This window comes from Ictidomys tridecemlineatus, unplaced genomic scaffold (assembly GCF_052094955.1).
Source record: "Ictidomys tridecemlineatus isolate mIctTri1 unplaced genomic scaffold, mIctTri1.hap1 Scaffold_44, whole genome shotgun sequence".
In the NCBI taxonomy this organism is placed as follows: Eukaryota; Metazoa; Chordata; class Mammalia; order Rodentia; family Sciuridae; genus Ictidomys; species Ictidomys tridecemlineatus.
Window position 1 is genome coordinate 1275648 of NW_027522848.1, and position 13355 is coordinate 1289002.

At 39.2% G+C, this 13355-nt stretch overlaps 1 long non-coding RNA gene and 1 pseudogene across 2 annotated transcripts; one reads left to right on the plus strand and one right to left on the minus strand.

Moving 5' to 3' along the window:
- The first annotated feature begins 1201 nt into the window (after positions 1-1201).
- LOC144373583 (uncharacterized) lies at positions 1202-5188 on the plus strand. Of its 2 annotated transcripts, XR_013433195.1 has the most exons (3): positions 1202-2873; positions 3401-3529; positions 4836-5188. It is a non-coding gene; the product is annotated as an uncharacterized LOC144373583 (long non-coding RNA). The 2 variants fall into 2 exon arrangements; XR_013433194.1 differs by having other exon boundaries at positions 3401-5188.
- A 2882-nt stretch (positions 5189-8070) lies between these two features.
- Positions 8071-9203, minus strand: LOC144373584 (heterogeneous nuclear ribonucleoprotein A1-like; annotated as a pseudogene).
- Positions 9204-13355: the final 4152 nt, after the last annotated feature.

The following is a 13355-nucleotide window of genomic DNA, read 5'->3' on the forward strand; positions in this document are numbered from 1 at the left end:
GTTTTATATTTTTTGCAGTTATTGTAAGTAGTATTGTTTCCTTGATTTTTATTTCAGATGATTTGCTATTTGTATATAACAACTCTAATAATTTTATTTTTTTGTATCTTGCAATTTTGCTAAATTCATCTATTACCACTACTAGTTTTGGGTGAAGTCCTTGGAGTTTTCTAAATGTAACATCAGCTCATCTGCAAACAGTGAGAATTTTATTCCTTTTTTCCCAGTTTGGATGCCCTTCATTTTTTCTCTTGCCTGATTGCTCTAGCAAGCACTCCCAGAATTCCATTGATTAAAAGTCGTAAAATGGGCATCATTCTTCTGTTTCAGATCTGAGAGAAAAAAACTTTCAGTGTTTATCCATTTGATATGATGCTTGCTGATGGCTCATTTGACACACCTTTTATCATGTTGAGATGTATTCCTTCTATACCTAGTTGTTCAGCATTTTCATCATGAAGAGATGTTGATTTTATCAAATGCATTTTCTACATCTATTATATCGGTTTTGTCCTTCATTCTGTTAATGTGGGATATTACATTTATTGATTAGATAGTGTTGAACCATTATTGCATCCTTGAGATGCATTCCACTTGGTCATGTTGAATAATCTTTCTAGTGGGCAATTGAATTTAGTTTGCTAGTATTTTGTTCAGGATTTTTGTATCTTTATTCATCAAAAATATTAGCTGTGGTGGCTGGGGCTGGGGCTCAGCAGTAGCACACTTGCCTGACGTGTGTGAGGCACTGGGTTCGATTCTCAGTACCACATACAAATAAATAAATAAAATAAAGTTTTATCAACAATTAAAAAATATTTTTAAAAAATAGCTGTGGATTAGTTTTTGTGTGTGTTGTCAGGTTTTGGTATCATGGAATTGCTGGCTTTATCAAATGTATTTGGAAGAATTTCTTTCTCTTCTATTTTTGGGAATTACTTAAGGAGAACTAGAAACTGTTCTTCAAATATTTGGTAGAACTTTTAGCAGTAAAGCTCTCTTATATTGGAATTTTCTTTTCTGGAAGGCTATTACTACTGATTCAATCTTGTTACTTATTATAGGTCTGCTCAGCTTTTTTATTTATTCATGATTCAATCTGGCTGGGTAAGATATATATGTGTACGTGTTCAGGAATTTTTCCATTTATTCTAGGTTACCAAATTTTTGCAAATAATAACAAACATGGGTATCTTTGTTCCTAATAATCTCAAATGATTCTTTGTACTTTTGTGGTGTCAGTTGCAACCTTTCCCTTTTCTTGTCTGAATTTGAGTCTTCTCTCTACTTTGCCTAGTTGTCTAGCTACTGACTTTTCACCTGTGTTTAGTTCTTTGAAGAACCAGCTCCTTATTTCATTACTCTCTCGTGCTCCTTTTTAGTCTCTGATTCATTATTTGTGCTCTGCTCTGAACTTATTATTTATTTCTTCCTTTCCACTAATTTTGGTTCAGGTTTGGATACTAGATATTTTTAATACACTTGATAAACAAGAGTCTCCCAGGCTTGCTTAAAAATCACAGTGGACTGGTCATTTTTCTGGCTTTTCTAGTATATCTAACCTGGCATATACAATTTTCTGAGCCACAAAGCACATGCTTCTGATTCCTTCCTTTACTACCTTTCTTCAAACTATGGATTTTTCATTTTATTCAGATTACAATATCACTTTCCAACCTAAAAAAAGGCAATCTCCTGGGACAGTAGTGCCATCTCCTAAGAGTCAAGCTAAAAGCTATGAACCATAATTATGAACTCTTTCTCATGCAGCTGTGATCCCATCCTCACTGCACCCACCATGACTCAGCATGCACAGTCCCTTCTCCTGTGTCTGATCGTCCTCTGCCAGGCAGGCCCTTCCCTCACAGCAGGCCTGGCACCACCATTGCAAGGTGATGTGCTGCTGCGTGTAGGCATTGTTCAAAGGGCAGAGGGGAAGTGGGCTATGTCCTGGGACATGAGGTTGTTGTCCCCTCCACTTCAAAGGAGGGGAACATGCTCACCTTAAACAGGTGAAGCAGAGAGCTTGGGAAGGGCCATTATTGCTCTGCCAGCTCAGCCCTTCAGAGGGATGGAGAGGAGATGCCTAAAGGGTCCTTTCTTACCAGTCCAACCCGCCTTTTTTCCTCACAGGCACTCACTCCCTTTGCTATGACTTCTAAGGCAGCACCTGGACAGCAATGGTGTACAGTCCACGCCCAGGTGGACCAGAAGAATTTTTTCTCCTATGACTGTGGCATGGACAAGGTTAACTCCTTGAGTGCCCTGGGAGGGAAAGTGAGTGCCACAGTCACCTGGGAAGAGCAGAAAACCTCACTGAGAGATATTGGGAATACACTAAATCAGAAACTAGCTGACATTAAAGCAGAAAATGACATGGCCAGAGGTATGTAAGGATAGTCCAGGGACATGAGAGAGCTGATATTGGTTGAAGGAAATTGATTGTGTGCATATAAAAAAAAAGAGTTAGATGTTGGTCCCTCTAAAAGCCCAGACATAGCTGTTTTGGAGGATAGAACACAGCCAGATTAGAAGGAAAACAGGGAAGGTGGTACTGAGTTGGACAAAGGATTTGTTAAGAAAGGAGGATGATTTCTCTCTGATGGGGGCAGGTGTGAACACCCTGGAGGGCAGGATGTGTTGTCAGCATAAATCCAACAGCTCCTGGAAGTTTGGCTTCAATGAACAGATGTGGCTCCTTTTTGACTCAGACAACAGAAAGTGGAGAGAGATACATCCTGGGTCCAACTGGATGAAAAAAATGTGGGAAAATGACAAGGAGGTGACCGAGTTGTTGCACAGGTCCTCGATAGGTGACTGTAGAACCTGGATTCAGAACTTGAAGGAATGGGAGGCGGAGTTGGAGCCAACAGGTAACTGGCAGGAGGGGGAAGAAGTGGGATTCACATGAGATGCTGCTACGTGTGTGTGTGTGTGTGTGTGTGTGTGTGTGTGTGTGTGTGTGTACAATCCATCAAGCATGAGTCAGACCTGGGTTAACATTCATAGTTATAGTCTTCCTATCTTTTTCCCTTCTCACCTCCTAATGTGTCTTTTTTAGTGCACATTCTTTGGGTCTGACATGTGCTCGTCTCTTTTTGGAAATTCCTCTAAATCACTTCACATGTCAGCTTCTCCACCACCATCCTCATGGGTCTCCTCATATTCTGCCACCAGGAAGGATGAGTTGTATGGTCACCCAGGCTTCTCCCATTAGCTGTATGAGCCCCTTAAAGACATGGCCTGTTTCCTGTCTCCCTCACTTCTCAGGACCTGTCACAGCAGCTGCCACATAGCAGAGATCTGCCTTCCTGAATGACTTGGGGCAGCAGGATCTAAGCAGATATGTCCTCATATTTTGGTCTGAAGAAGGGCTAACACTTTTGTGTTTTCATTTCAGGACCTTCAACCACCACCCCAGACACAGTCACTGAGAAGTCCTCAGCCAGTACCTTTAATCACTGGAATTCAGTACCTTTAATCACTAGAATCCTCATCATAGGATGCATCATAATTTTTTTTCTGACAGGTATTGTAGGCAGATTGAAGAGAGGGATGGGGGAGATGGGGGAGCAATGAGGACAGGCAAGTAAATTCCCAAGATCCTAGTCTGTACCTTGACTGGTCCTTCCCATTCTGAGGTGAGACAGAAGAATCAGGCCTCCAGTCACTGGAAGCAATAGCTTGACCATGCTCAGCCCTGAGTTCTGAGAAATCCTCCCTGTCAGGGCCCAAGGGAAAGAGGAGTGACCATACCAAGGCCGCCTGTGGATTCTAAAGGGTTTTAGCTTATGCAGGTCTGGTTCAGACCAGATTTCTATAAGAGGGACACAGTGGGGCATGGTGTGGAGATAACAGGAACACAGGAAGAAAATACCCAATCCTGAAAGATGGCAGCATGGTATCTCCATTCAGTGTGTACAGAGAAAGGAACTTCATACCCACAGTCAAAGAAGAGGGTCCTGGGACCTCGGTCCTGGCTCAGTGGTAGAGTGCTTGCTTAGCATGTGTTAGGCACTGAGTTTAAACTTAAAATAAAGTTATTATGTTCATATATAAAAGAGAGGGAGAGAGAGGGTCCTATGGCTAATGCCAGGGTAAGGCACAGGGAAGGCCTTTCCCAGCCCAACCTGGAAGGCTGGAGTTCAGGGCTGCATTTCCACAGGAGGCTCATTTCCAGAAGCTGAGTTGAAAACAGAGTGGAGTCTGTTCAGGATGAAGGCAGAGGATGCCAGTTCTCTGGGGACTCCTACAACACCAGGATTGGGCTGTGGCCCTGGAACCCAGCCTCCTGCAGACTCCAGATCCTGAGCCAGCTCAGCAGCCCCTGCCTTGAGCAGAGCCTCTGCAGAGACTGGTGGGGCTGAGCAGCTGCTGGGGTCTGATGCTCCAGCTGACTTAACCAGAGTGGAGGGAGTAGGCAGGGCCAGTCACTTTTAGAGCTCTGCTGCTCCCAGGTAAGGAGAGGTTGAGGGAGAAGGGGGAAGAAACATGTCATCTGCAACCCCACCCAAAGTCTGGGAACTAGGTTCCATATCCCCTCTCTTTGGCCGGACTCTCCGCATCCCCAGGTCCTATGGACCCTCCTATCGGGGGAGGAGCAGACTTCCAGTCAGGGAGCAGATCCAGTCATTAGGGCTTCAGTCCTGAGACCAAAGCCTATAGCAGGGCAGGAACTGATTCTGGCCTGTGGGAAAGAAGGGAGGAGGGTGATAGAGGCTGTTGGATCCTTGGGTAATGGATGGAGGGAAATACATATCCCAAAGTGAGCACCCAGAAGAATTGAGATAGAATTTCTTCAGAGAGTCGAAGTAACACCTGTTTCTTTTCTAAAGGTGCTCCCAAGAAACTTCTGAAAATGTGATTCAGTTAAATAACTGGCCTTAACGGTCTTCTGCCCATCTACTCCCTGCTCTTCCTCCATAGAGCAGATGAAGATTGAAGTACAAATCCAGAGGCCTCCAGTACGTCATCATGTATTCTAACTTAGCCTACAGCTCTCCGTTCATATCCAGCATGGGTGAGGTACCCATGGGAGAGATGGGCTGGCTGTGAAATAAAAACTGTGAAAGTAATCTATCAAGAAATAAATACAAAATGGCAAGAATCATATTTTCAAAGCAGGGCATGACCTGTTGGTAAAGTGCTTCCCTTGCACAAGGCCCCCGGTTCAATCCCTAACACCACACACACAAAAAAAATTATATACTTCATATTGTTAACTTTTAAATAAGCCAGTGTGTCTTAATTGTCTTTTCGAAATATAGTTTACTTCTCAGTGTAGAGAGTAACGTAAAATTTTATAACGTATTTATTTAAATATAAAATATTAAATAACACCATTAATTTCCAATTAATTTGTTATTATTATATAGTTTAAGAGCTATTGTTGTAGAAACTTTTGTTTGAAGAACATCAGCTTAGTAAAATGTTCTTTTAAATCTTGTACTTTAATGACGTGTATATTTGGGAAATAAAGATACAATTAATATGTTATTAATAATTATCATAATTACACTGATTTTTTTATATTAACCAAGTTTAGCTTTTAAAGAAAAATTTGAAATATGGAATGTAATGTGGTACTTTTAAAATAACAGTTATTGTTTAAACAAAATTTTATATACCTTAAATCCTTTAAAACTAGTTTTTTTTAAAATAATAAAACTCAACAGACATAAAAAATTATTTTATTGGAATGAGAGTAGATTAATGTTTTCAGTATTTCTTATTTCTTTTATCCTTTAGTTAGAATGCCCAAGTAATAAAGGTCTGTGAAAAGATCTTATCTATATTGGTAAATAGGCCTCATGTCAGAAACTTAGCAGGATTTAAAGAGTAAAAATCTTTCAATAACTTCAGCTGATTGTGTTAATTTCATGTAACCAATTTAGCTATATGTAAACATTTTGAAAATTATTTTGTACATATTTTGTTTTAATTTACTGAGACATTTATAGCCTTTTACTTTACTGGGTGAAATTTTTCTTAAACCTTTCTATATAAATCACACCTGATAGAAGTTTAACTCCCAGCCCCTTGGTTCTCATGAGGACATAGAAAATAAAGGAATTTTAGATCTTATTTTATATTAACCAAATTACAAACACATCTAAAGTTTAAGTATATTTTAGTTAATAGGATCTGATGTTTTTATATTTAGTAGATGATATTTTAGCATCCAATGGATGACATTCTAGCACTCTAACCTTGCAAATCAATAAGTACCTGTTTTAATAAAGACATATAATTACTCCCCTTTACCTTAAATGTATTTATTCTTAACTGTAAGATACAAGACATCAAACAAATGTAGATAACAGTATTAATTATCTTTTTCCTGTTAAAGAAAATTGTTAGAAGCAAATAGATATAAATTTTAAATATCATAGGGATTAACAACTTTATTATTATTATTATTATTATTTTAATATCTGTATTTTATTTATTTATTGTGGTGCTGAGGATTGAACCGAGCGCCTCGCATGTGCTAGGGGAGCATTCTATCACTGAACCCCAACTTAATTATTTAACCAGCTGGAAAATTTTGAATTAATAATTTTAAAGATATCTTTATTTTTATCTCTCTACCCTATTTCAATTGAAACTTTTTAAATCAAGTGAATTAAAGCTATTTGGGTCCATTTTATGTTAATTTTAAAATATGAGCATGCTTATTGATTTATAAGTCAATTTTAATATCATGTAACATAGACATAAGCATTATGTACACACATTTACAAATCAGAAAAATAAAATAATTTTTATAACTTTCTGTAAGTGGAGCTCCAAAGGTAGTATGGAGTGGTACAAATACTTATCAAAGCTTTTATTTGATTTAACCTGTTTAGGAATTACATTAGAACCAATAAAACATTTATATGATTTAATTACAAGGCAGGCCTGCTTGGATGGATAAGCCACATTGAAATCTGACAATTATGAGAACACTGAAATAAATTATTTCAGATTGCCAGCTTCTTGTTCTAATAATTTTCAGAACTACTGTTAGCATCATCCCTAACAAACATAATAATCCATTAAAATAATCCATTAAAAAGCATAATTTAAATGTTCTTTATTAACTTTGGAATTTTTCTCATTTAACTTTGGCTATTGACATTTTAGTTGTTAAGAAAATGAGAGGGTTCCTGTCCTGAAGGCTATTGATGAAGCAATGAATTGTAGCTTGTTAGCTTTAGAGGGATTCAGATTTTGAGTAGAGGATCACCATAGTGTAATGGTTACCATGCCTATCTCACAAGGGTGAAGGTCACCAAAAACTATGAAAGTAATATATCAAGAAGTAAAGTCAAAAAGGCAAAGGTTATATATTTTCAAAGGTAGGTGTGACCCATTGAGCTGATCAAAGGGGTCTGACTTCTAACAAAGAATAGGCCCATGCTTGTCTTATTTATCGTGGTACAGATCAAGGGGGTCAGTAGATAGTTTTCAATGTGGTAGGAGGGTTGTTTTGGTGCTTGTTTCTTGGTGTTGCAAGGATCTTGAAGGAAATAGGTTGTTTGGTCCTAAAGCTGTGAGCCAAGACAAGGGCCAGCATGATCTGGGCTTTCTTGAACTGGGGAATTTCACCCAGGAGTTCCCAGAAAAGTGGCTTCTGTGCCTTAATGGCTCAAACAAACCCCTAATTTATATATGGTTCTTTTGCTTATTCACATCCAGTCAGGATTTAGAAGACCCTCAGGTATTTCACTTTTAGGGACACAATGGGCCTATACCCTCTTTTGCAAGAGATGGACTATTCTGATAGCTGCTTTCACTCTCCTGTCCATTGCAGCAGCCACACCCACTTTTTCTTTGCCACCTATTGATCCCCGATACCCCAGGATATGATGACCCTCATGAAGATCCTGTAACTTCAACTTTGAGCTTTTTTTCAAAAGACATTTATTCAGCGTCATGATCAGACTATTACATTTAGCAATCAACAGCCCGGGTGCCAAAAACAAAGTAGATTAATACCCTTTGTGGAATGCTTTGAACTTTTCACAGAACAGAAACTAAAAATAACCTGTTATACAATTAGTCGCAAGTACAGCCCTTGAGTTTTTTGCCCATACATATGAGTATTGTCTTAACCATGTCTTCTTTGTAGCAGCTAGGCCCTGCCAACACTGCTTGGCTGAGTTCACAAATCTATTGTAACCTTTAGCTTCCCTGTCACTTCTCTGGCTCTCCTCTCCTGCTAAGCTTTGTTTCCTGGCAGTATTAAAACCTTCTGCCACTGCCATGGCTACTGCTGCTGCTGCTGGAACCACCATTACAATCATGGTTTCATGATTTGGCAAATATTGGCCTCTACCACCATAAGGTCCAGAGCTTCTGCCTCCAAAGTTTCCACCCTTCATGGGTCCAAAATTTGATGACTGATTGTTATAACTCCCAGAATCATTGTAGCTTCCACCATCTCCAAAATTGCTTCCATCATTACCAAATCCATTGTAGCCATCCCCACTGCCACCATGTCCACCACCATCATGGCTGCCACCAAAGTCACCATGACCACTGAAGTTCCCTCCATGACCAAAATTGTCATTTCCACCAAGACCACCTCCACGACCACCACCAGTTTCCAGAACCACTTTGACCTCTTTGGCTAGATGAGGCACTAGCCACCTCTTGCTTTGACAGGGCTTTCCTCACTTCACAGTTGTGGCCATTCACAGTATGGTATTTTTGAATGACAATCTCATCCACAGAGTCATGGCCATCAAAGTTACAAAAGCAAAGCCCCCTTTTTTTCCACTGCCTTGGTCAGTCATGATTTCAATAACTTAGATTTTCCCATATTGTTCAAAATAATCTCGTAGGTGATGTTCTTCAGTGACTTCTTTAATGCCACCAAAAAGATCTTTTTCACAGTTCAGTGGGCCCCCAGTCTTTGAGAATCTTCTCTTGAGACAGCTCTCTTTGGTTCCACAACTTTTTTATCTACCTTGTGTGGTCTTGCATTCATGGCTGCATCCACTTCCTCCACAGGGGCACAAGTGACAAACCCAAAGCCTCTAGAGCGCTTGGTGTTTGGGTGTCTCACAATCACACAGTCCGTGAGTGCTCCCCATTGCTCAAAATGGCTTCTAAGACTTTCATCAGTTGTTTCAAAGCTCAGCCCTCCAATGAATAGATTCCACAGCTGTTCGGGCTCTTTAGGGGACACTGATTTAGACATGATGGCAGCAGGAAAAGAGACTTTAACGATGCTTTCTATGCTGCATCCGCGGGCAGAAAAGCCAACTTTGAGCTTTTTTATTGTGTTTTGTGATAGTTCAATTCTGCACTTTTCGTTAATGTGATAAGCCATGTCCTTCGCTAACCTGTGGAAATATACACTTAGCCTCTGGCTATTGGAACAAGAAATCTCAACAGTTTCCATCTTGGTTTGTGTAACCAAATATTTCTCCACACCTTGAGTTGACCTTTGTTATCGTTTAGAACTGGGGTGTCCCCCAAAGATCCATGTATTGACTATGGTGCTATTGAGAAGTGAGGAAAACTTTATGAGGACAGGAGCTGGGTCACTCTCTGAAGGGCTCTTTGTGTCCCAGGCCCTTTCCTCCCTCTCTTTCCTCTCTTCTCTGTCTCTCTTCCCCCCCTCGTATCTACTTTCAAAAAGAATAAATTATTTAACATTGCTACCATAAAGGGAGCAGTCTCTTTTGCCACAGATCCTACTGCTAGGATATTCTTCCCTACCTCAGACCCTAAAGCAATACAGTCAACCAAACTTGGACTAAAATTTCTGAAGCAGTGAGGCAGAAACTAATATTTCCTCCTTTAGTTTACTGTCTTCAGTAGTTTCCTCACAGTGATGGAAAGCTAACAACCTTGATGGTGCAAGCAATATTGTTTGTAAAATACCATGGCAGACTTTATTTTTAACTTCAGGGACTCTCTTTATATGTTTTGTTGTACTTAAATAAACATCTCTGTTTTTTAAACAATTTTTAATGAATTGACAATTTTTTTAATGCAATGAATGTGGTGGTTAATTTTATATGTCAACACACTGCCTAAGGAATACCCTGATAGCTGGTAAAACATTATTTCTGGGTGGTGTTCTGACAGTGATTCTGGCAAAGATTTGCTCTCAAAGCAGTAGACTGAGCAAAGTCTCCCTTCTTAGTAAAAGCAGGCATCATCCAGTCCTTTTAGGGGCTCATCAAAACCAAAAGTCATAGTAAGGGCAAATTCCTCTGCATGATCTGAGATGTCCATCTTTCCTGGTTCTGGGATATGAAAAACCTTCACTATTTCTCAGTCTCCATGACTCAGATCAGGACTTAAACTATCAGCCCTCAGTCCCAGGTCTTTGGTTCAAACCAAATTATACCCCTTGCTTTCTTGATTCTCCTGCCTGCAGACAAACACTAAAATTTCTTGGCTCCATAACTCACAAGCCAATTTCTACAATAAGTCTTTTGGTTCTGATTCCCTGCAGAACTCTGACCAAAAAGTCTTGGTAGAGAATGAATGATATTTTATATTTCCTTCATATTGTAGAGTAAAAACAAAACAAAACAAAACAAAAACCAGTGATTCTGCTAAATTGGTTCATATAAGTAGAATGTAAGGATCACTCTTAACAGGTAGTCTAGATTGCAATCTCAAACATTTTGCTGGCTCAAAACAAATGTTCTTGTGCTTAAGGTATGAAATTTTACCCCAGTGAACTTCACCCTTGATAGTGATTTTTTGTTGTTGTTGTTTTAACCGCAAAAACCTCAACCTGACCTCACTTTCAATTACTAGTCCTGCTGCTTCCACCCGCACCCAGAGGTCCATTGCCAAGTTGCCTGCAGATTTGATTGCACATAGCCATCTCCATCTTGAGACACTGGCCAGTGCCTGGGGGATGGGGGGCAGGATGCTTGCAGGTTTGCTGCCACCACCACCTCACCTCGTGGTGCAGCCAACTCTGTCTGGGGACACCAGCCAAGACCTAGATGTCCTATGCCAGGGTGCCTAGTGTTTGGCTGCCCTAAGGTCCTCCTGCTGGGAGTGCTGGTGGCCACCATCTTGCCAATTCTTTGCAGGGTCCCTCCTTTGAGCACATCCCTCATGGTCTTTCTGCAAGGTGAAATGGTGTTCAGATTCTGGGACTGCAACATGGCTGAGCCTGGGGTATCTTACATCCTTATCTGTCAGATAGTGAGTGGGTCTGCATGGGTCATTCATGTCCAGGCAATCCTGTGAAACTTCACAGACTAGGGGCATTTTGCCTGGGGGAAGCATTGGTTGGAAATGCTGAAGAGAGCCAAGTTTCCCAGCACCACTAGTCCTGAAGTGTCCAGCGACAGATGGAGCTGGTCAGAAGGTTGTAAGAGGGTGTGAGAGCATCTTGCTATCAACTTGCCCAGCCAACCAGTCTGGCCCCCACCAGACTGGAGCTATCATCAAACTCTAGATAATCCCACCTATCACAACTCTAAATGATCTCAAGTCTAGCCTATTTTGCAGTCATTCTAACATGTAGTAAGGTGGGATGCAGACTCTTATTTCAGGTAAGATGGGGATCCTGACAAAAAAACACAATACAACATTACATCTGAAACATAAATTAAACAAAGACTAAGAGAAATTTTAACTTTCTTTTTGTGAAAAAAGCAGCAAAATGCATCCCTGTTTTACAATTTCACCTTTAAACAGATCAGACTCTCATTATTAGCTTCCAAAAATGTATTTAAATTCCAATTCCAATGTGAAGATTAACACCAAATTATATATATAACTTATTCAAAATGTTACTTGATACAGCTATAAAACCTCAAATTACATGAATAAATACCAACCAAATTTGTTATTTTTATACAAATAAGAGATTTTGCTACACATAATTTTAGTTTGGAGAACACTAACTTTGCAAAGCTTTGCATTCAACTAAGTTTAACTTTAAAGTGCAATTTAGAATCCAGAGTGTATAGTAACAGTAATCACAGGTCTCTATGGATTAACAAAATCAATAGCCTTAAGTTTCTTATACATTTAGGAAACAGGGTTAATGATAAGAAATTGACTTACTCAAAGCAAACATATATAAGACAGGTCTTCAATTGAGAGCATGGTCCTTCAATGTCAGATACAATGTATAAAAGAGAGCACTTAGTGTTTATCTTGCCAGTAAACTTGCATATACTTTCATTTTATAAACTTTTAAAAAATATTTTTCAGTTGTAAGTAGACACAATACCTTTATTTTGTTTGTTTATTTATTTGTTTCTTTGTTTTTATGTGGTGCTCAGGAAAGAACCCAGGGTCTCTGTTCTACTGCTAAGCTACAACCCCAGCCCCTCATTTTATAAATTTTTACATAATACTTATACAAGGCTTAGATAGCCATAGTTCTCAGTATATGTGACTAGGTATAATGAATACATTATACCTAGTCACATATACTTAGGGTGACATCTATATTGGTAGGTTTAAGTAACAGTTGTTTGATTAACAAGTTACAAAGTAATTATTTCAGACTTTCAAAAAGATAAAAACCTTAATTACTTTAAGACTTAGTTTCCACAAGCCCAACAAATAGAATAAAATTATCTTGATAGATAAATTATAGCCAAATTAAACAAACACACACCTTCCCCTTCCCCAAACTTTCTGTAACTTACTTAGACATTCACAACTTTACATCCTTAGTTTTGTCACCTTTAATCTGGGACGTTAGCACAAGAATATTACTTTACCAGACAAAATATTTTCTCATTCAGAAACATTTCTCTTACCTTCTAATTTTCCATACTAAAAAATGTATTTCTATACCTGTAATTTTCTTTTATATTTACTATTTTGGGAACCTTTTTAAAATTTATATTCTGAAACAATCCTTATGAATGTTATCTGTGCATTTAATTTACATAACAAATTTCATCCCAGGAGAGGGTTGGACAATCCAACATATACAATAATTATGATTTAATCTTTTTCTCCTATGTTGCTTTCAATGACATTTTTGAGCCTGACCTGTCTCCATGAACACTATCACAATGCCATCAACTTTAAGTGAGTTCCCCACTGTCACTTGTACCCAGAGGCTCCATTTGGGCCTTTTCTTATACTAGCAGACTGATATGCAATGAAAGAAGCCCTTTCCATTTTTCTCTTTAGGAATTCTTGAAGATCCCTTTGCAGAGGCTGCCTATGGAACACAGGTTGTCCTTAGTTTCTGTCTTTTTCTTTTCTGGGTGCAGTTATTTGTCCTGCCAGACTCCCCAGGCTTTTAGTTTATGGGATAGTGTTGTAGCAAGAACACTGCTTTGTCCCAGTGATGAATTTGCCCTGGCCAAATGGAGTGTCCTGTCAGATCTTAACAATGGAGACTATTCCTGTCCCCA